This window comes from Ovis aries, chromosome 1 (genome assembly GCF_016772045.2).
Source record: "Ovis aries strain OAR_USU_Benz2616 breed Rambouillet chromosome 1, ARS-UI_Ramb_v3.0, whole genome shotgun sequence".
Taxonomy (NCBI): Eukaryota; Metazoa; Chordata; class Mammalia; order Artiodactyla; family Bovidae; genus Ovis; species Ovis aries.
Window position 1 is genome coordinate 166,304,285 of NC_056054.1, and position 21,053 is coordinate 166,325,337.

At 38.7% G+C, this 21,053-nt stretch overlaps 1 protein-coding gene and 1 pseudogene across 50 annotated transcripts in view; both read right to left on the reverse strand.

Moving 5' to 3' along the window:
- The window catches only part of ABI3BP (ABI family member 3 binding protein), a 293,296-nt gene that overhangs the window by 228,325 nt on the left and 43,918 nt on the right, over positions 1 to 21,053 (reverse strand). The gene's annotated exons all lie outside the window — the stretch shown is intronic.
- On the reverse strand, positions 10,845 to 12,860 carry LOC101111243 (ER membrane protein complex subunit 5-like; annotated as a pseudogene).

Genomic DNA, 21,053 nt, shown 5'->3' on the forward strand with positions numbered 1-21,053 from the left:
CGCTTGATCATCAAAAAAGCAAGAGAGTTCCAGAAAAACATCTGCTTTTGCCTTATTGACTATGCCAAAACCTTTGACTGTATAGATCACATCAAACTGTGGAAAATTCTTCAAGAGATGGGAATACCAGATCACCTGACCTGCCTCCTGAGAAACCTGTATGCAGGTTGTAACAGTTACAGCCAGACATGGAACAACAGACTGGTTCCAAATCAGGAAGGGAGTATGTCAAGGCTGTATATTGTCACCCTGCTTATTTAACTTATATGCAGTCCATCATGAGAAATGCTGAGCTGGATGAAACACAAGCTGGAATCAAGATTACCAGGAGAAATATTAACCTCAGATATACAGATGACACCACCCTTATGGCAGAAAGCAAAGAACTAAAGAGCCTCTTGATGAAAGTGAAAGAGGAGAGTGAAAAAGTTGGCTTAAAGCTCAACATTCAGAAAACTAAGATCATGGCATCTGGTCCCATGACTTCATGGCAAATAGATGAGGAAACACTGGAAACAATGAAAGACTTTATTTTTTGGGCTCCAAAATCATTGCAGATGGTGACTTCAGCCATGAAATTAAAAGTCGCTTGCTTCTTGGAAGAAAAGCTATGATCAAACTAGACAGCATATTAAAAAGCAGAGGCATTACTTTACCAACAAAGGTCCATATAGTCAAAGCTATGGTTTTGCCAATAGTCATGTATGGATGTGAGAGTTGGACTATAAAGAAAGCTGAGTGCCAAAGAATTGATGTTTTTGAAATGTGGTGTTGAAGAAGACTCTTGAGAGTCCCTTGGACTGCAAGGAGATCTAACCAGTCAATTCTACAGGAAATCAGACCTGAATATTCATTGGAAGGACCGATGCTGAAGCTGAAACTCCAACACTTTGGCCACTTGATATGAAGAACTGACTCATTGGAAAATACCCTGATGCTGGGATAAATTAAAGGTGGGAGGAGAAGGGGACAACTGAGGATGAGATGGTTGGATAGCATCACCAACGCAATGGACATGAGTTTGAGTTGGCTCCAGGAGTTGCTGATGGACAGGGAAGCCTGGTGTGGTGCAGTCCATGGGGTCACAAAGAGTCGGACATGACTGAGTGACTGAACTGACTGACTGAACTCCAATTTATCCATATGAGCTTTCTGTGAAACAATAAAATGATCATTGACATTCTTAGCAATGATTATGATACAGAATAAATTACCATGTTTTCGACTCAATCTCTAGTCATTTCAGGTTGCAGAATACTTTAAACTATACTAATTATGTGAATACTTGTTCACCAGAAAATGAACCAGTTCTGGAGAGTTTAACTTGACTATTACTTTACCTAAAACTGGGGCTTCCCACATAGCTCAGCTGGTAAAGAATCCACCTGCCATGAACAAGACCCCAGTTCAATTCCTGGGTAGACAGGTTCCCCTGGAGAAGGGATAGGCTATCCACTCCAGTATTCTTGGTCTTCCCTGGTGGCTCACACATTAGAGAATCTGCCTGCAATGAGGGAAACCTGGGTTTGAACTCTGGGTTGGGAAGATCCCCTGGAGGAGGAATAGCAAACCACTCCAGTATTCTTGCCTAGAGAATCCCCGTTACAGAGGAGCCTGGTGGGCTGCAGTCCATGGGGTCCCAAAGAGTCATACATGACTGAGCGACTAAGTATGACACAGCATACCTTAAATTAAACTCAAATTTGGTACAAACTTTGGCCTTGTGAGCCAAATGATTTAGTTGTGTTTCTGTGTAAATAAAACAAATAGCTATCTATAGAGACTTGGGAATTATTGCTATTTTAATAATATTTTTCATTGTTTCTTTTTCAATGAATTAAAATTCAAACAGAATCAAACATTTTTGAATGCCTAAAATATTTTTCGATATTGAGGATATTGAAATTTCTCATGTGTATGTATCATTATTAACTTCTCAAGATGTTTTATGACTAATGTAGCATTTGACGTTTTCTAGGTGAGGAAAAGAAAGCCAAAATAGCTTGGTTCATTGCCTACTGGTCTACCACTATTAAAATTTCTCAGCTTGCATGGCGAATTTGACTCAATCTTAACACTAGGTTCTTAAAATAGAATTTTATAACATTTATAAAGTGTTAGGAACATCTACCTGAATGAACTACTTGGAGGAAAAATGTCTTCTTGCCTCAAATTTTGAAGAAATAAGAACGAAGCCTTCCTCACAACTCTTTTATGAGACAAAATTAGAGGCATTTTTCTCTCTTTTTTTGTGTGTTTAGAATTTAGGAGCTGTTGAACTGATGAATTGTCCCCAATCTATTCCAAATTCTAAACTATAAAATAAAGAAATGAGATTGTCCTTTGAGTATTCCAAGCACTATTCATGGAAATGTTTTCCTTAAATACTGAAGATGTGTAAAAATTCCTACTGGTCATGCCATTCCTCAGTGTGGGGTGAATCAAAATTGTAAGGGAAGAAAAGAGGTGAGGGGATATAAAAAGGGATCAAAGTAAGTTGAAGTTGGGATAGTAAACTGTTAAGTAACAGAAGCTATGAGTCTGAGAAAAAAGATAAAGAATACAGGGCCAGGTAGCTTATTGCTAGAAGGAAACAGACACAAAGGAAGACTAGAGGAAACATCCAGGTTCACTGCTGAGGTGCCCACACCTTCCATAACTCCACGACTGTTATGACCTGAGGAGGCAACAAGTTCAAAGGATGGGGAGCAATCAGTCAGGGTGTGAGTGCACGTGGGTGAGGACCCAGAGCAGAATGGCATTCTCAGGCAGCCAGAAGGGAAGGAGCAGAGGTGCTGAGGGAAGAAGTAATTGGCACATTTAAGGGTCTTCCCAGGTGGCTTGAATGGTAAAGAATCTGCCTCCCAATGCAGGAGATGAAAGAGACACGGGTTCAATTCCTGGGTTGGGAAGATCCCCTGGGAGAGGACATGGCCACCCACTCCAGTATTCTTGCCTGGAGAATCCCATGGACAGAGGAGCCTGGTGAGCTACAGCCCATGGGGTTGCAAAGTGTTGGACACAACTTAGCACGCGCACACATACACACCCTAAAGAACATCTGCGTGACTGGGACGTGATTGGGCAAGGAGATGCAATCAAGCTTCAGAGGGTAAGTAAGGCCCCTGCAGCACACCTTAAAAGATCTATAAGTGTATTAAAGGCAAACTAAACTGTTTTCTTCTACTAAGCTACATATATGCACAAGTTTTCTGAGAACTGAATAATACAAAATATAAATGTATAGTTATAAAAGGTATCCACATGGTAAAAAACCTTGCTTCACATGCCCTTAGCAAAAAGCAGCAAGATTTGGTAATGAAAAAGTATGCTGTATTTTAATTTAAAAAAACACACAAAATATTTTACAAATAGATTACAGATTGATAAAATTCAATTAATACACGTCCTTCTGTGAACATCAGATGTGTTATGGCAACCAATTCAGCCAGTTTTAATTGTGAAACAAGAAAATAAAGGCTTACTTCTTGAAAAAAAAAAAGGCAATAAAATCAATTTCTATTAATTTTATTTTTTGCACTATGCTGTGTGTAGTTGCTCAGACATGTCCCACTCTTTGAGGCCCCATGGACTGTAGCCTGCCAGGCTCCTCTGTCCATGGGGATGCTCCAGTGATTAATACTGGAGTGCATTGCCATGCCTTCCAAAGTCTAAATGAAAATAAAGCAATGGATTCTTGACAGGGACAGATAGAGAGTTAAGCTGCTGACAATGTCCTGTAATTCTGTCTTCCCCAAACTACTCTGGTATTGCACTTTCTACCCAATCTGCTAACACATTTCCTATTGCCCTTCCTTGCACATTTTCATCTCTTTCCACCCCACCCTAACAACAGTCCCTGCATTAGCTTTTTGACTTAAAAATAATACAAATAATACACACTTATTTCAACTAAAATACTAAAATTTTGCAAAAGTGTTGCAAATGAGATAAAATTTAAAATTATTCATTATCTAATATTCAGAGGAGTCTTCAGTAAAGAAATGTCTTTCTGGATACTTTTTCCGGAGCATGATATACATGTTGCTATTGTTTTTCAATTGCTAAGTCATGTCTGACTCTGCTACCCCATGGATTGCAGCACAAAAGTCTTCTCTGTCCTCCACTATCTCCTGGAGTCTGGTCAAATTCATGTCCATTGAATCAGTTATGCTGTTCTCCATCATGCCTTTCTTCTTTTGAATGAGATGGCATACCATCCCATTCTCTGCCGTGCCTTTCTTCTTTTGCCTTCAATCTTTCCCAGCATCGGGGTCATTTCCAATGGGTTGGCTCCTCACATCAGGTGGTCATAGTATTGTAGCTTCAGCTTTACCAATAGTCCTTTCAATGAACATTCAGGGTTGGTTTCCTCTAGGTTTGACTGGTTTGATATAAATATTACACAAAAAGAGGAGTCTGTTCTAAGTACTATTTTATAACCTGTACTTCCTTTAACATAAATATCTGTATCCTCATTTTTAATGACTGCAGTATCTTTTAGCTAATTCATGGAGACCTTTCTTTGATAGTTCAGTCATTCAGTTGTGTTCAACTCTTTGCGACCCCAGGGACTGCAGCACGCCAGGCTTCCCTGTTCATTACCAACTCCCGGAGCTTATTCAAACTCATGTCCGTCGAGTCAGTGGTGCCATCCAACCATCTCATCCTCTGTCATCTTCTTCTCCTCCTGACTTTAATCTTTCCTAGCATCAGGGTCTTTTCCAATGAGTCAGTTCGTTGCATCAAGTGCCCAAAGTATTGGAACTTCAGTTCCAGCATCAGTACTTCTAATGAATATTCAGGACTGATTTCCTTTAGGATGGACTGGTTGGATCTCCTTGCAGTCCAAGGGACTCTCAAGAGTCTTCCCCAACACCTCAGTTCAAAAGCATCAATTCTTTGGTGCTCAGCTTTCTTTATGGTCCAACTCTCACATCCATACATGACTGCTGGAAAAACCATAGCTTTGACTATAGGGACCCTTGTTGGTACAGTAATGTCTCTGCTTTTTAATATGCTATCTAGGTTGGTCATAGCTTTTCTTCCAAGGAGCAAGAAGAAATGGAGTAGCCCTCACAGTCAACAATAAAGTCTGAAATGCAGTCTCAAAAACGACAGAATGATCTCTGTTCGTTTCCAGGCAAACCATTCAATATCACAGTAACTTTGATAGTAGATAAACTTATTTCATAACACCTCAGCAAGTTAACAGAGTTTAACAATCATCTCAATAATTTCACAATTGAATTTATTTTGGTGAAATTTGTATCCATTTTAGAGATAAGGACTTGATCTTTAAAAGTTTGTACAGTTAGTTTGAGCCTAATTTTTCATTACATCTGAGAGCTATCATATGGAATCCATATGAGAAATGGATAAACTTATATTGTTTATAAGATTGTTGCTAACATTTTTGGCCATGTAAATGCTATTATTCCCATGTCCTTGAGACTCTCTGCCTGTACTGTAAGGTGAGGTGCATTAGGGATGGAGGACTGAATGGTGGGAAGATATGAGGTTTGGAGCCAGAAAACCTGTATTCAAGTCCCAAGTTAAATCCACAATTGCCCTTGTTATATGAATAATTAACTTAAGGTCTGACTGTCACATTCTTCCATCTAAATTAGGATTAGTCATACATAGCTACCATCTCAGAGTTACTGGTAGGATTAAATGAAATAGTTTTGGAAAGCAGCTTCTAAACAGTACAGCTCAGTGATATTTAGTTGTTATCAATAAGACCTTATTAATGGATTCTTTCCATTTGGGTGTACTTTGAATTTTTAAAGTTCCTTGCATTTCAACCAGATATTCATTCTATAAATCAAGGTACAGCTTATATGTGATTGGAAGCTACATAAGGACAGTATCCCTAGCACAGAGAAAATATTCAGTGAATAGTTTTCAAATGATTGAACAAACCCATCCTATGTTTTTATTAAATAGAAGTTAATACTCAGATAAACAAGTAAGTCTCTTCAAAGAAAATGGATTATATTAGAGGGTACAGAAATGTATGAGTTATTACTCAAAACACATAATAAATTCTATATAAAGGAGTAAGCTGCATGCTGAGGTAATTCAAAAGAACATTGGCTGATTAGAAATGATTCGGTCAGGAATGGCATAGAAGAAGCATTTGAGTTGGGTCTTGAATGTCAAAAAGGACTTTTCCAGAGAACAGGAGGAAGGGAATTTCAAACCAAGGAATAGTAAGGATGGGTAGGTGTGATGCCTAGGATAATCTATCCTACAAGACATTGTGTAAGACATGTGCTATTAAAATATCTTGTTCAAAAGTCTTTCCATCTACTCTTTAACTTATAATTAATATATGACCATAAGCATCTGACACCATTTGATATCATACACAAATAGAAACCTTTCTTCTGAGTGTGGGGTTTTCTAAGAGGAGTTTCCAAACATCAAAAAATGCATGTACTTAATTCCCATGGTGTTTATCCCATTCCAGGCATCTCATCCTAGTCATTCATGGAAACACGATGGCCAGCTTTATGGAGCTGGGACAGCATGGCCAGGAGCCATGATGCTAAGCCCAGCATACTCAATTCCATCTACTTAGCAATATTATACCTCGGTACCCCCTAATGAGCAGTAGTAGACTAATTCTTAACATTCATATACTGTCCATGGGAGAGCCACTGAAAATCTATTATCTTCCACACTACTATTAGAACAATTTCAATGGCTTTAATGATTCTAGAATGTCTGAGACAAGTTTGGTGCAGATTGGAGAATTCCATGCTTCAGGCACTTGTTTCAAGTGCCCATTCTCCATAATTTCTCTATAGCATTTAACACCTCTGCCCACCTTAATGCATGCGTTTTCACATGTGCACCCACACCCACCTTGGTTTTAGTCCGGAACTCAATGGTATCCTAGAAGTTTTTCCTAAGCACACTTCTCCATGTTTCTCCCTTACTTTTCCTCCTCTTCTGGCCCTCACAGCTTGGCTAGTCATTAAGAGTCAGTCTTTAACTCTTTCAGGGAACTCTTTTACACTCAGGATGCAACAATAAGTTAGCTGATAGCTACTAAATACTTAGCTTACTCTGAAATCTGCACCCCTAGCTCTGCATATTCAGGTCCAGTCTTCCCAACTTTCTGAAGCACTGACATTGTCATTGATGACACTAAATCCCAACCATCACAGTCTTCCTCAAAAACCAATTTAATCTCTGCCTTGCCTACTTTGGCCACAGTTGCAGGCACCCGGGTCACCCTGGCAGTCATCTTTTATCCCTTGCTATAAAATTGGCATCAAACATGGAGAAATTCAAATATAAAGATGCCTATGGCTGGGCTTCACTATCATCCTGGGCTTTTGGAACAGTGGCTCTCTTCTGAAAAGCTTAGCTTGAGGGAAAAAGTGACTTTCCCTCTTTTCTCACCATTCTTAACCTTGCCCACTTCAGTATAGGTTGTTTCATCATCCAATACTTTTATTATAATGGAAGAGACTCCCAAGGGCAAACTACATATAAATTATGGTTTGATATCATTTAAATCACTTGAAATTGGTTGCAAGTGAATCAGTGTTTCCCAGCAATCCCATTCCACCTTTTCCTAACCCTTTTCAGTAAGATCATGGCTTATTGCTTCTCATTCACCCCCTTCGTATGCTACTGAATAAAATCCCAGTTCTTCCTATTGGCATGGTGATATCTGAGGGGAAAAGTCATTTTTATCTTTGTCTACAAACTAATTCTTTAAATTTTGGTCAAAATTGCCCCTTCCAGTTCAATTTATTTCAAAAAATTATTTTTAGGGAGTTTCTCATGAACAGGATGCTATATACCACACTCTGGGGACATAAAGACAAGACCACCTCAACCTTGAATTCTTAGTTTCTTCTATATACAATCTAGATAAATTTTCCATACTACCTCTCCTTTTATTTCGGAAAACCTTACTTAATTCCCCTAAGCTGCTTACTTTCTCTAACTTTTCTTCTCTCTGTTTTTCTTTTTCCATTTCTGTTTCCACAACTTCACCCTGCATCCTCCTGATGTCATTTTTTTCATGCTTCAAATACAGTTCTCCCATAGCCCCAGATAAGGTAGCCTCATCCCTCTTTAGGGAATGGGGCCATTGTGTCTTCTGGGTCTAAATAACACCCATAGATTTAACCTGAAGAGACCATTCACTCTCCCTCATTTTTATAATCACCAAAGTTATCACATCTCCAATCTATCCCCCTTAATATTTCCAGGTTAATAATCATTTAAACCTGCTGCTATGTTACATCATGTTGTGTTACCTCTTCCCCCTTCTACTTCTAGCACCAGAAGAGTAGATGACTCTCGAATGTTCACAACATACAGGTCAAAATAAAGCTAGTCTCATAATTCACCTCTAGGTGTTGGCTCTATGTTAACCGACCGCTAGGTTTTAACTCTTAACACCATGTGGTAAGGGCTATACCCAGAGAATTAACATCTACAAAGAAAGAAAAGGAGTTTTCTGAAGCATGAAAGGAAGATACTTTCAGGACCACTTCTCAAAGGAAGTAATACTATTTTTGCCCTGTGGAGGTTACCAGATAGTTGGAGAGAATACTGGTATATTAAGCAATGTTTTCCATTTATTGAAGTTAGAGGGTATAGAGATTCCTCTCCAGGGAATAGTTTGTGGGGAGCATGGGACTTCAGCAGAGCTTTGAAAATTAGAGTCGAATTAGGGGGTGAATGAGAAACAATAAGCCATGATCTTACTGAAAAGGGTTAGGAAAAGGTGAAATGGAATTGCTGGGAAACACTGATTCACTCGCAACCCATTTCAAGTGATTTAAATGATATCAAACCATAATTTATATGTGGTTTGCCCTTGGGAGTCTCTTCCATTATAATAAAAGGACTTGGAAGAGTATTTCAGTCAGAAAATGGTAGGAGACTGTTATGTCAAACTCTAAACCCTGCACACAGTTACGGAAAGCAAATAGGCCAGTTTCACTGAAATGGAAATTTCATGCGCAGAGGTACTTGGAATCTCAGAGCTGGAAAAGACCTTAAAGTAACTGCACCGATTCTCTCTCTCTCTCTCATGACACTGGACAGATTCACTGGAACCAGACTGTAGATTTGTTCTCAGGACAAACCAAGAAACCTCTTCTCTCTGAAACACTAATTCATCTAACAAAGGGCCAGATACAGCAATCCTAGTCACTGCATTTCTGGTTTTCATCAGAATATTTTCCTCTCAAACATGGCATTTACAGATACATGTGAGATACTTGTCTTTTAAAAATAATGAAGTGGTTATTTGAAAAACTGTTACTTTTGAATGTGGCATAATAAACCAAAACTTGGAATCAGCAACACAAACAGGCAGCATTAACTTCAGGCCAAAAAGGCAACAGGTCTGATTTTTTGGCAAAGTCATAAAAAAAGCTGAAGAAGGCTGGGATTCATGAAATCTTGGAATTGCCCTTTGGATAGAATTTAACTGGCTGGCCATTAGTCATGGAATCACTTGTAGTCAACTTAAGGATCATTTTCACTTGCGTGCTCTCCCTAAATTCCCTTCATGACATTTATTTTTAGAATGATCATTCCCTGAGAATTTCTCTCTCTTATTCCTCTCCTCTGTCCTTCAGTGTTATACTGAAACATGAAACTGCGCAGTGAAATAAACAGAGTAGCAATAAACTGACACTGGTAAGGAATCACAGTTACATTGTCAGCCACTCCCATCAATAACATGTAACATGAGACCAAAAAAGTTCTAAACAGTTCCACAGTCCTTTATATTATATGTAGATGGCCTTGAGTAGATAATCTGCACTAATTTAGCATGAAAATGTTATCTTTTAAAAGGAGGCAAGACAGTAATCTGCATTAGTATTCAAGGGATGGTGAACCCTTTTCCTCCATAATTCTGGGCCCTAATTAAAGTTCTAGATAAAATGAAGTGAAGTGAAGTGAATTCGCTCAGTTGTGTCCAACTCTTCTCGACCCCATGGACTGCAGCCAACCAGGCTCCTCCATCCATGGGATTTTCCAGGCAAGAGTCCTGGAGTGGGGTGCCATTGCCTTCTTCAACTAATTCACTAGTTTAGTATGCAATAAAATAACAGAGGCTTTGAATAAGTTAAACTGGCTAGTAACAACTAATCAGTTTTCTTCAGTGATCACTGTTCTTCTATATAGGCAGGATAATTAATTCACAGATAGTCTTTCTGGTCTATCTTCAGCTATTCTTACACTACATAATCAATTAGGGACATCTTTTTACAGATATATGAAGAGAACACAGGTAGCTTTACGTAAGTTGAGTTTGTTAAATCTATTTGTTATGACAGGGGATTTCTGACACAAAAATTGCTCATTGCACACTGAACCCCACAGAAGTGATGAAACAAGACAGCTGATGTTAGGAGGTATATGGGAGTGGGGTAGGGTGAGAAGTCATGGATAAATTAAAAACTGGCAAGTATCTGCTGAAGCAGAGCCACTTTTTAGGGGGCATAAGGAAAACTGATAAGTCACCGTTTTGGTCTCTTTAGAGAAATCCATTTGTTGTTAAGAACTTAAGACCATTTACTACCATTCATACTGCAAAATGCAGTAGTCACACTATTTCCAAAAGGATCCTAAAAACTGTAGTGCAAAAGAAATCTAAGAAAATAAATAATTACAAAACATTTTTCAAAGAAATGTGCTCAAAACAGTGACTTTTACAAAAAATGTGAATTTTTTAATGAAAAAAGAACTCTCTGAAAGATCAAAGACTCATTTCACAGATAACTTATACTCCATTAATGACTTGATTAACAGTGTACAAATAAGGGCAGCAGACTTTTAAAGTTAGGTCTGAGCGATCAATATAAATACTGATGGGGGAGTGTTTTGTATCCCAAACTCTAATATTTCAGCTTTGTGTCCTGTCCTGTTATTATAATTTGTAAAAATCTTAACGACGCAGTGATTCAAGTTTCCGTAACTTCAATGATGTGTTAGAGGACAATGCATCTTGGTTTGAAGAATTTGTTGCATCCAAAGGCCGGAACAGTACTCAACCATGATGATTAAATACATAGAATGATGGGTGATTCCATAGTGTGCCAAATGTCTTATTTTTTAGTTCTGAAGTGGCATCCATGTCTTTAAACTCCCCTGCAATATGAAGTATACCATAACAGGTAACTGCAAAGGCCAGAAGTGTCTGAAGAACTATATATATCTATTGGCAGTGATTCATCTTCCTTTTCTGTTAATCGCATATAAGAAGGATGCTGTGCAGTGGAAAAGGCCACGTGGGCTAGGGCAAAGAGGCAGATGCCCACCAGCCCCTTCCATAGCGACGGCGCCATGACTCTGAAAGAGCAGCCCAACAAAGGAAGCCAAGGGCGGCAGGGCCGTTCCTTCCTCCACCGGCGGGTGTCCGCGCAGCGCAGAAGTTCTAGATAAAGTGTCACATAAACCCGTAAGATACAGAAGCACACACGGAAAGACCTATCAGCAGCTCTCACTGTTAACATTTCCACCAAGCCTCGGGCAAAAGGAAACTATGTTTGTGATTTCTTTCATTTTTTAACTCTGGTGGGGCCCCGCCCCGCCCCGCCCCCAGAATCATAGAGCTTGTCTGGCAAGGGGCTGAGAAGGGAAACTAGGACCTGTCTCCCCTCATAAACTCAGCAAAAACCTCTGTAACCACACAGAGAGCAATCAACATGTGTGTCATCAGGCAGAACGAGGTGGCAGGTGTGATGCTGAATATCCTTGGTGTATATTTCTAACTCAAAGGTCTTGCCGTCTTCCCAGGAAAATAACAAATAGGGCCCAAGAAAGAAACAAGTTGCTGTCCCTGAGCACAAGGAGAGAGTATATGCTTCCATAACTTTGAAGTTAACCATTTCAATATCTTGGAAATTTCCATAGCTTTGAAGTTAGGTGTTGATGAGAAAGTCAGCAGGGCTTCCCTGGTGACTCAGTTGGTAAAGAATATGCCTGCAGTATGGGAGACCCCAGCTTGATCCCTGGGCTGGGAAGATTCCCCTGGAGAAGGTAATGGCTACCCACTCCAGTATTCTGGCCTGGAGAATTCCATGGACAGAAGAGCCTGGCAGGCTATGGTCCATAGAGTCACAAAGAGTCAGACATGACTTAGTAACAAACACACACAACAAATTGTGAGCAAAGAGGACTGTTTGACACTTCTAGGCCAACATGTTGAAATGCTGGTACCAGACTCTCCCAATGCTGGTTAACCAGGTGGGGCCTGGGCTTTGAATGACTGCAAAGAACAGAAGCCATGGCCATTATCAGTGGACATGAAATTGAGCCAGAAGCATATTTTTGTCACTTTAAGGCCATTGAGATTTGGGGTGTTGTTGTTGTTGTTGTCATTGAGGCATAATCTAGCCCATCCTGACTAGTGTAGATGCAGATGGATGCTATGAGAGAAAGCAAATCAGGGAAGCAGTTAGGAAGGCTCAGGTGGGGAGGAAATACACTCTTAGAAAAGAGAAGGCTTTGTTTAAGAGTATATGTTTAAGGATAAAGATTTGAAGAAAAAGAGAAGCTGAGTCATTCAGATATATAGGGGAAGAACATCACAGGCTGAAGAACATCACACCAAGAGCAAAGGCCCAGAGAAAGGAAGATGTGTGTGGCTCTCATGGCAATAAGAAGATGAGCAAGAGGGAAACAGTAAGAGGTAAAGCAAGAAGTAATGGGGCCATACAAATATAGCCTTCTAGGGAGGATTTGGGGAGAAGGCAATGGCAACCCACTCTAGTACTCTTGCCTGGAAAATCCCATGGATGGAGAAGTCTGGTAGGCTGCAGTCCCTGGGGTTGCTACGTGTTGGACACTACTGAGTGACTTAACTTTTCACTTTCATGCATTGGAGAAGGAAATGGCAACCCACTCCAGTGTTCTTTTTTTTTTTTTTTTTTTTCACTCCAGTGTTCTTGCCTGGAGAATCCCAGGGATGGGGGAGCCTGGTGGGCTGCCGTCTATGGGGTCACATAGAGTTGGACACAACTGAAGTGACTTAGCAGCAGCAGCAGCAGCAGGGAGGATTTGGACCTTTACTCTGAGATGGTCAGTTATTTGGGTTTTGAGCAGAAAAAGGATAGGATATGCTTTATGTTTTAACTTTTAACTGATTGACTCTGAGTGAGTGGTGTATTGAGCATATCCTGATAGGCCAAAGCAGGGAGACTAGTTAGGGCACTACAGCAGTAATGCAAGTGAGAGATGATGGTATTGTGAATCAGGATGGGAGAAAATGTGAGAAAAACAGAGAAATAAAATTCAGGATAAAATGTGAAAGTAGACCTGAAAATATTTGCTGGTGAATCAAATGTGATATTCATGAGAAAAAAGGGAGTTTAAAAATGTCTCTACATTTTTTAGGAAAACAAAAAAAAATCTCAGCACAAATCTCAACCTATCTGAAGCTTACACAAACCACTGGACCAACCTTAGGAGGGCAGAAACCAAAAGGAAGAAAGAATTCAACCTTAAAGCCTTGGAAAAGGAGAACTCAAATACAATAAATTTAAAAAAAGAAAAGGCAGAGAAATACTACACAAATGAAGGAACAAACTAGAAGCACAGAAGTCCAAATAAATGAAGAGGAAATAGGCAAACTACCTAAAAAGGAATTCAGAATAATGATAGTAAAGATGATAAAAAAAAAACCTTGAAAACAAAATGGAGGAGATGCAAGAATCAATTTAAAAAGACCTAGAAGAATTAAAAAATAAACATGCAGAGACAAACAATGCAATTACTGAAATTAAAAACACTCTAGAAGGAGATCAACCCTGGGATTTCTTTGCAAGGAATGATGCTGAAGCTGAAGCTCCAGTACTTTGGCCACCTCATGCGAAGAGTTGACTCATTGGAAAAGACTCTGATGCTGGGAGGGATTGGGAGCAGGAGGAGAAGGGCACGACAGAGGATGAGATGGCTGGATGGCATCACGGACTTGATGGACGTGAGTCTGAGTGAACTCCGGGAGATGGTGATGGACAGGGAGGCCTGGCGTGCTGCATGGAGTCACAAAGAGTTGGACACGACTGAGCGACTGAACTGAACTGAACTGAGAAGGAATCAATAGCAGAATATCTGAATCAGAAGAACGAATCAGTGAACTGGAAGATAAAATGGCAGAAATAACATCTGAAGAGCAGAATAAAGTAAAAAGAATAAAAAGAACTGAGGATAGTCTCAGAGACCTCTGGGACAATATCAAATGCACCAACATTCGAATTATAGGGATCACAGAAGAAGAAGGGAAAAAGAAAGAGTATAAGAAAATTTTGAAAAGATTATAGTTGAAAATCTCCCCAATATGGAAAAGGAAATAGTCAATCAAGTTCAAGATGCACAAAGAGTCCCATACAGGATAAACCCAAGGAGAAACACGCCAAGACACATGCTAATTAAACTAACAAAGATTAAATATAGAGAAAGAATACTAAAAGCAGCAAGGGAGAAGCAACAAGTAAAATACAAATGAAACCTCATAAGCTTAACAACTGATCTTTCAGCAGAAACTCTGCAGGCCAGAAGGGAATGACAGGACACATTTAAAGTACTGAAAGGGAAAAATATACAACCAAGATTACTGTACCCCGCAAGGATCTCATTCAAGACTGATGGAGAAATAAAAAGCTTTTCAGACAAGCAGAAGTTAAGAGAATTCAGTACCACCAACCAGCTTTACAACAAATATTAAAGGGACTTATATAGCCAAGAAATACAAGTGAAGAAAGAAGATCTACAAAATCAACCCCAAACAATTAAGAAAATGGCAATAGGAACATATATATCAATAATTACTTTAAAAGTAAATGTATTAAATGCTGCAACCAAAAGACACAGACTGGCTGAATGGATACAAAAACAAGACCTATATATACGCTATCTATGAGAAAACCACTTCAGACCTAAAGACACATATAGACTGAAAATGAGAGCACAGAAAAATATATTCTATGCAAATGGAAAGCAAAAGAAAGCTGGAGTAGCAATCCTCATATCAGACAAAATAGATCTTAAAATAAAGAATATTACAAGAGATAGGGAAGGACACTACATAATGATCAAGGGATCAATCCAAGAGGAAAAATGTAACAATTGTAAATACCTATGCACCCAACCTAGGAGCACCTCAATACACAAGACAGACCCTAACAGATGTAAATGGAGAAACTGAGAGTAACACAATAATAGTGGGAGACTTTAACACCCCATTCACACCAATGGACAGATTATCAAAACAGGAAATTAATAAGAAAACACAAGTCTTAAATGATACATTAGATGAGATGAAGAACATTGATATCTTCAGGACATTCCATCCAAATGCAGAAGAATACACCTTCTTCTCAAGTGCACATGGAACATTCTCCAGGATAGACCACATCTTGGGTCACAAATCAAACCTCAGTAAATTTAAGAAAATTAAAATTGTATCAGGCATCTTCTCCAACCACAAGACTATGAGACTAGATATCAATTACAAGAAAAAAAAAAACTGTAAGAAACACAAACACATGGAGATTAAACAACACGTTTCTAAATAAGCAAAAAGTTACTGAAGAAATCAAGAGAAATCAAAGAATTTCTAGAAACAAATGACAATGAAAACAGGACAACTCAAAACCTATGGGATGCAGCAAAAGCAGTTCTAAGAGGGAAGTTTATAGCGATACAATCCCACCTCAAAAAACAAGAAAAACACCAAAGAGACAACCTAATTTTACACCTAAAACAACTTCTTTTTCAAAGAAGAAGAAGAACAAAAAAATAGCACCCAAATTAGTAGGAAAGAAATCATAAATATCCAAGCAGAAAAAAATGAAAAAGAAATGAACGAAACAATGTAAAGATTAATAAAACTAAAAGCTGGTTCTTTGAGAAGATGAACAAAATTGACAAACTTTTAGCCAGACTCATCAAGAAAAAAAGAGAGAAGAATCAAATCAACAAAACTAGAAGTGAAAAAGGATAGATTACAACAGACAATGCAGAAATAAAAAGGATTATAAGAGACTATTATGAACAACTATATGGCAATGAAATGGATAACCTGGAAAAAATAGACAGGTTCTTAGAAAAGTTCGATCTTTCAAGACTGAACCAGGAAGAAATAGAAATTATGAACAACCCAGTTACAAGCACTGAAATTGAAGCTGGGATCAAAAATCTCTCAAAAAACAAAAGCCCAGGACCCAGATGGCTTCACAGGAGAATTCTATCAAACATTTAGAGAAAAGCTAATGCCTATCCTTCTAAAACTCTTTCAAAAAATTGCAGAGGAAGGAAAACTTCCAAACTCATTCTACAAGGCCACCATCACCCTGATACCAAAACTAGACAAAGACAACACACAAAAAGGAAACTAGAGGCCAATATCACTGATGAACATAGATGCAAATATCCTCAACAAAATTTTAGCAAACAGAATTCAGCAACACATCAAAAAGATCATACACCATGATCAAGTTGGGTTTATTCCAGGAATGCAAGGATTCTTCAATAGATACAAATCAGTCAATGTGATACACCTTATTAACAAATTGAAAGATAAAAACCATATGATAATCTCAATTGATGCAGAAAAAGCCTTTGACAAAATTCAGCACCTATTTATAATTAAAACTCTTCAAAAAATGGGCATAGAAGGAACCTACCTCAACACAGTAAAGTCCATATATGATACGCCCATAGGAAACATTATTCTCAGTGGTGAAAAACTGAAAGCATTCCCCCTAAGATTAGGAACAAGAAAAGGGCATCCACTTTCACCACTATTATTCAACATAGTTCTGAAAGTTCTAGCTACAACAATCAGAGAAGAAAAAGAAATCAAAGGAATCCAGACCAGAAAAGAAAAAGTAATGCTCTCACTGTTCGCAGATGACATGATACTGTACATAGAATACCCTAAAGATAGTATCCGAAAATCACTAGAGCTAATCAGTGAATTTAGCAAAGTTGCAGGATACAAAATTAATACACAGAAATTATTTGCATTTCTATATACTAACAATGAAAAATCAGAAAGAGAAATTAAGGAGTCAATCCCATTCACCATTGCAACAAATGGAATTAAATATATAGTGATGAACTTACCTAAGGAGACAAAAGAACTGTACACAGAAAATTATAAGACACTAATGAAAGAAATCAAAGATGACATAAACAGATGGAGAGATATTCTATGTTCCTGGGTAGGAAGAATCAATATTGTGAAAATGACTATAATACCAAATGCAATCTACAGATTCAATGTGATCCCCATCAAATTGCCAATGACATTTTTCACAGAACTAGAACAAAAAAATTTCACAAGTCATATGGAAACACAAAAGACCCCAGATAGCCAAAGTAGTCTTGAGAAAGAAGAATGGAGCTGGAGAAATCAATCTCCTGGCTTCAGGTTATACTACAAATCTACAGCCATCAAGACAGTACGGTACCAGCACAAAAACAGAAATATAGACCAATGGAACAAGATAGAAAGCCCAGAAATAAACCAATGCACCTATGGGTACCTTATTTTTGACAAAGGAGGCAAGAATATACAACAGAGCAAAGACAGCCTTTTCAATAAGTGGTGCTGGGAAAACTGGACAGCTACATGTAAAAGAATGAAATTAGAACACTTCCTTACACCATACAGAAAGATAAACTCAAAATGGATTAAAGACCTAAATGTAAGACCAGAAATTATAAAACTCTTAGAGGAAAACAGAGGCAGAACACTCAATGACATAAATCAAAACAAGATCCTCTGTGACCCACCTGCTACAGAAATGGAAATAAAAACAAAAGTAAACAAGTGGAACCTGATTAAACTTAAAAACTTTTGCACAGCAAAGGAAGCTATAAGCAAGGTGAAAAGACAACTCTCAGAATGGGAGAAAATAATAGCAAATGAAACAACTGACAAAGGATTAATTTCCAAAATATACAAGTAGCTCATACAACTCAATAGCAGAAAAACAAACAACACAATCAAAAAGTGGGAAAAAGACCTAAACAGACATTTCTTAAAAGAAGACATACAGATGGCTAACAAACACATGAAAAGATGTTCAATGTTGTTCATTATTCAGTTCAGCTCAGTCGTGTCTGACTCTTTGCAACCCCATGGACTGCAGCACACCAGGCCTCCTTGTCCATCACCAACTCCCAGAGTGGAGTTTGCTCGAACTTATATCTGTTGAGTTGGTGATGCCATCCAACCATCTCATCCTCTGGCTCATTATTAGAGAAATGCAAATCAAAACTACAATGAGATATCACCTCACACCAGTCAGAATGGCCATCATAAAAAAATCTACAAACAATAAATTCTGGAGAGAGTGTGGAGAAAAGGGAACACTCTTGCACTGTTGGTGGGAATGTAAATTGGTACAGTCACTGACAGTATGGAGATTTCTTTAAAAACTCTGAATAAAACCACCATATGACCCAGCAATCCCACTCCTAGGCAGAGGAAACAAAAACCGAAAAAAAGATACATGTATCCCATTGTTCACTGCAGCACTATTTACAATAGCTAGAACATGGAAGCAACCTAGATGTCCGTCGACAGATGAATTGATAAAGAAGTTGTGGTACATATATACAATGGAATATTACTCAGCCATAAAAATGAACACATTTGAGTCAGTTCTAATGAGGTGGATAAACCTAGAACCTATTATACAGAGTGAAGTAAGTCAGAAAGTAAAAGATAAATATTGTATTCTATCACATATATACGGAATCTAGAAAAATGGTTCTGAAGAATTTATTTGCAGGGCAGCAATGGAGAAATCAGACATAGAGAATAGACTTATGGACATGGGGAAATGGGAGGAGAGAGTGAGATGTAAGGGAAGAGTTAGCATGGAAACTTATATTACCATATGTAAAATAGAGAGCTGGGGGGGTTTGCTGTATGGCTCAGGAAACTCAAACAGGGCCTCTGTATCAATCTAGAGGAATGGGATGGGGAGGGAGATAGGAGAGAGGTTTAAAAGGGATATGTGTATACCTATGGCTGATTCATGTTGAAGTTTGACAGAAAACAACAACATTCTGTAAAGCAATTATCCTTCAATAAAAAAAATATAAAAAATTTAAAAGTCTCTATTTTTTTCAACCTGAGTGAATGGAAAGATGGAATTTTCTTTAACTGAGTTGAGAAAGACTGTAGGGAAGTAAATTGTGGAAGAATGGACTCAAGAGCTTAGTTTTAGATGTGCTGAAACCTCCATGTCTATTAAAAGTCAAGTGGAGACATTGAGTAGAGACTTGAATAAAGGGATCTGAAGTGGAACACAGGGTAAGGAATGGAGATGTAAATATTCCACTTTATTAGTATTTAGATAGTATTTAAAGTCACTAGATTAGATGAGATAACCAGGGGATGAGAAGATAGAAAAGAGATTCAAGACTCCATCTTGGGATGTTCCAATTTAAGAGATTAGTAAAGCGAGGATGAATCAGCAAAGGAAACTAAGCAGCAGCCAGTGAGAATGGAGGGAAAGCAGACAGATGAAGAAACTGAAGCCAGAGATGGTTAGTTATTTGCCGAAGGAGATGTAAACTTTAACTGTGATCCTTGCCCTCACTGCTCATAGCTCAGCTCCTGGTAAAGGGAGATTGTGCTGGGACTCAGAATAACTGCATAGTATTTTTTGTGGAATATCTCATAAAAATAGCCCAAACTGAGAAACATGTTGCTGGTGCTACAAATAGAAATAAAGAAAGAAAACAGAGAATAAGGAAGAGATTATACAAGTGAGAGAGAGCGACAAAGCAACAGCTGGCACTAGCATTTTCTTTGCAGACTCACTCCATTAGAAAGAATGTACACTGAGGACATACTTCACCAGAGGGACAAGCCATTCAGTATTTTTATTCAGGATAATTCTGCCATATGACAAATATTCTCTAATGTACTCTATTGGGAAAATTAATTAAAAGAGTGTGTGCTTAGTTGCTTAGTCATGTCCAACTCTGCAACCCCATGGACTGTAGCCTGCCAGGCTCCTCTGTTCATGGGGATTCTCCAGGCAAGAATACCAGAGTGGGTTGCCATTCCCTCCTCCAGGGGATCTTCCCAACCCAGAAATCGAACCGGGGTCTCCTGCATTGCAGGTGGATTCTTTACCAGCTGAGCTACCAGGGAAGCCTAGTAGACTGTAGTCTGCCAGGCTCCTTTGTCCATGGGATTATCCAGGCAAGAATACTGGACTGGATAGTCATTCACTTTTCCAGGGGATCTTCCCAATTCAGGGATTGAACCCGTGTCTCCCACATATCAGCTACATTACCGTCTGAGTCACCAGGGAAGCCTGAAAAGGGTATGCATACCTATATTTTAAAAATAGAAATATAGTATAGAAGTCTTCCAAAACTTGTCTAAAACACTGAAAGTCTGACTTGCACTTAGGATGTAGAAAGCTGTACAAAACATTGTTTCCATCCCTACGACTACCAAAAAAGTATCCCTAATCAAATTTGCAGGCTTGGGCTTCCCTGGTGCTCAGACCATAAAGAATCTGCCTGAAATGTGGGAGATGTGGGTTCAATCCCTGGGTTGGAAAGATTCTCTGGAGAAGGATATGGCAACCCACTCCAGTATTCTTACCTGGAGACTCCGTATGGACAGAGAAGCCTGGCGGGCTACAGTCCATGGAGTCGCAAAGAGTCGGACATGACTGAGCGACCAAGCACAACGCACAGCAAGAAAAAATAACCAAAGAGCTGAGGCTGTAAGGAAATGTGAAATCTAAGAAAGACAAGCCTTTCCAAAGAGAGATGTCACTGGATGCCATAGAAACTAGTAAGAAGAATTTCGTTAAAAGTTGTAATGAATTCTTAAAGTCCTATTGTGGGCTATCAAGAAACTAGAGAACCCTTGAGTTAAAAAAAAAAGAGTGGGTGTGGAGGGAGAGAGAGAATATAAAACCCTTGAGAGCTGCAGATACAAGGAGAATTTGCAACCACTTGTGGGCTCTTCTCCATGACTTTCAAGGTTGCTTACAGGAAAGATTGAAAGTAGTGAGAGG